Consider the following 3,116-nt stretch of genomic DNA (forward strand, 5'->3'; position numbering starts at 1 on the left):
AGAGAGAGAGAGAGAGAGAGAGAGAGAGAGAGAGAGAGGAGTGGCGAGAGAATAAAAAATCAATAGCCAGCCAGACTATCTGATAAAACATTCAGCCAACCAGCCAGCCAAACTTAGAACCTTCATCCAGACCATGTCCCCCAACGCCGTTCCACCAACAACACAGTGGACCACCGAATCTGGCCGAGGGAGGACATGGTTACTGAACAAGATCTGGGACATAAAAAGCGACCTTGAGGAGACAGCACCTCTTGTCAAAATGTCGCGTTTGAGACCCCCCCCCCCCTTCCCCCCAGGAATAATTCGTTTCATTTGACAAACAAACAAAAAACTGTCACTTTGTTCTAGTCCAGTGACAACGACACGTCTGTCATACAGACTAAACAAATAAAACTACAGCGTCCATTCACGAGAGGAAGCTTTGAGTGTGCCGCAACAATGCCAATCACAAGCTTTGGTTCCCTGTGACATGTGCACGACATTTCCGCCCGGACGTTGTTCGATCAGAACAATAAAAGATGAAATATATGTCGTCTGTTACACAGGGTTTTTTGCTAATAGAGAAGCACATGGGGGAAAATCGTTTAGCGCACAAAACAGTTATTATTTGCACGATATAAGGGTCATTTAGTGTAAGGAAAGGTTTTAGACAGACAAGCCAAGACAGCAAGAAAAAGAAAACAAGAAGGGCATACCAGTCCCCATCCTCCAACCACCCGCTGTAGTGATACTTTAACTGTCACAAATTAAAACTAACAGGATAAAATGCTAACTATAATGAGGTACCCACACTGGTCCTAACCAAATGCAAATACAATGTATGCCACAGAAAATATCATTTCAACGAGTGTCTGAGCAAAGTGAAGCAGACCGAAACAACAACAGCCATTCAGTGGAAAGGATAAAACAAGATAACATAGGGTGAGAAAAGAAATATACCTTCCAATGGCACCATTCAAGCCCCCACTATATCAATACAATGAGGTACCCAATCTCGTCGCACTGGACAACTAACATACGGCCGAAACAAAGATTTTTTCTCTCAAAGCATTTGGGGGTTCCCCCCCCCCCCGACAAATTCAGATTTTTGGGGGGTAATACGAAGGTACAAAGGTAGAGCAATATGAATGTACGAAGAGCCGAAGCAGTTCGCAAACATTCCTTCGGACGTGAGCCACTCACCAGCAGCAAACTACAAATACCTAGTTGCCAACTTTTCAAAAGAGGAAGTTAGAGATGATACTGCAAGAAAGCAACGCACACAGAAAAGAAAGGAGAGAGATAAAGACGAGAGATGTTTGATACGAAAGGAGGAGCAAACCATAGCAGAGCACCCGTCAACCATCCGTTACTGAGCAAAAAGTATCATCAGTACTATGGAAAAGAATAGTTTTAAAAACCGTCACAAATACTCTTGATGAATAGTGTAGACTGACGAAAGAAAGATTAACCAAACAAAGGACTTTCCGGGCAAGGCCAGTAATAAACAGTGAAGGGGAAAAACAGACGAACGGGAGTGGATGCCGATGTAGAAGCATCGACTACGCACAACTCCGTGGCCTCGTATTCCTCCTGCACACGCCAAAACCTACTACTAGGCAAAGCATTCCAGATGAGCTCTAAATTTAGCTCGGACATACAAGCAAGAAAGATGGGAGAGAGTGCAAACGGGAAAAAAAAACGGACAGCAGCAGGATATTATTATCTCAGCAAGTCTCTCTCTCTCTCTCTCTCTCTCTCTCTCTCTCTCTCTCTCTCTCTCTTTTGGAGCCGCCGAAGGCTGGAGCAACTCCAAAAAGACCCCCCCCCCCCCCCCCAATCTCTTCCCGCTCCTCTTGGCCGGCTCTCGTGTACGTGCATGCGCACTAGCACACGCAAACACACACGCACGCGCGCGGTATATATTCACCTTTGATTTTAGGGGGTTCTCTCCTGAAAAACGTAAAGCAAACCACTTTGTAGATTCCCTTTTTATGTAAGGATTTTTACCTTGCATCGACACAATTTAGATAAGTTAGAAGGCGGGCTTCGACCCTGTCTGTCAAGAGGGCCAACCCAGGCTGAGAGAAGGATATGACGCCCCAGCAGACAGAGATACTCGATAATATTCTCCCCACAGGAGAATCAAACCCGGATTCTTCTGCATGTGATAGCAAAGCGCCTAACAGCTAAACCAGAGGCGCCAGATACCGTTTTCTCTCGTCTTAAACTTTAGGTTATAAATAAGCTCCCCAGCTCAAAAAAATTCTCTGAAGATTTGAAACAAACAACAAATGGAGACCTCCTACAACTTTTTTTCTTTTCTTTTTGCAAGATTCAGTACAAGTAAAACCTTTACCATTACCTTGCTCTCATATTATCTTTGACGAGCAAAAGCAAGCATGATGGTAAACCTAGAGCGCGCATTGTGAACGAGAATAATATTGGGCACACCTAGGCCTACACAATGCGTGCGTGCGGAAGGGAGGGGTGAGGATGGGCTAAAGGTCTGGCGTTGGTGGAGTTAAAGTGAACGACGCTGAGGAGCTGGGATGGGGATATGGGTGGGGTAGGGGACGTTCTTGTGTTTATACTTAGCGACTTACGGGCACGGTAAACAGGCAGGAAGAAGTTCGCAAAACCGCGTTAACGAGCACGTGTGCACAGGCAGGTCTGTGGGGATTACGAGCCATCAAAGTTTGCTCTTTTTCTTTTCTTTTAAAGAGCAAATAGTCAAATTTTAGGAAGGAGAGAGTTCAGTTTTAGACAAAGCAAACAGAAACCAATCGAGAAAATAGAGGGCATTTAGAACAAGGGAAACGGCACATCCAGCTGAAAGAAGCAACGGAGGGTAGAGGGAGGGGGGGGGTGTTGTTGATGGTTTTTATTTTAGTTTTGTACCTACAAGCAAAGTCTGTCTGAAGGGAAAAAGAGAAATAAAGAGACTGGGCGACGTATGCCTCCTAATGAGCATGTTGAATAAGTACACGCGAACTTCAATGAAAATAACATACATACAAAAGGTGGTTATGTCAACAGACAGAAACAGAAAATGGAGAGAAGTTTACAGGAAGGGAAAGAGTGTGTGTGTGAGTGTGTGTGTGTGTGTGTGTGTGTGTGTGTGTGTGTGTGTGTGC

At 44.8% G+C, this 3,116-nt stretch overlaps 1 protein-coding gene across 1 annotated transcript in view; it reads right to left on the reverse strand.

Moving 5' to 3' along the window:
- LOC101847841 (msx2-interacting protein) overlaps window positions 1-3,116 on the reverse strand; it is a gene marked incomplete at its 3' end in the record, with an annotated part of 30,600 nt that overhangs the window by 1,170 nt on the left and 26,314 nt on the right.

This window comes from Aplysia californica, unplaced genomic scaffold (assembly GCF_000002075.1).
Source record: "Aplysia californica isolate F4 #8 unplaced genomic scaffold, AplCal3.0 scaffold00656, whole genome shotgun sequence".
NCBI lineage: Eukaryota > Metazoa > Mollusca > Gastropoda > Aplysiida > Aplysiidae > Aplysia > Aplysia californica.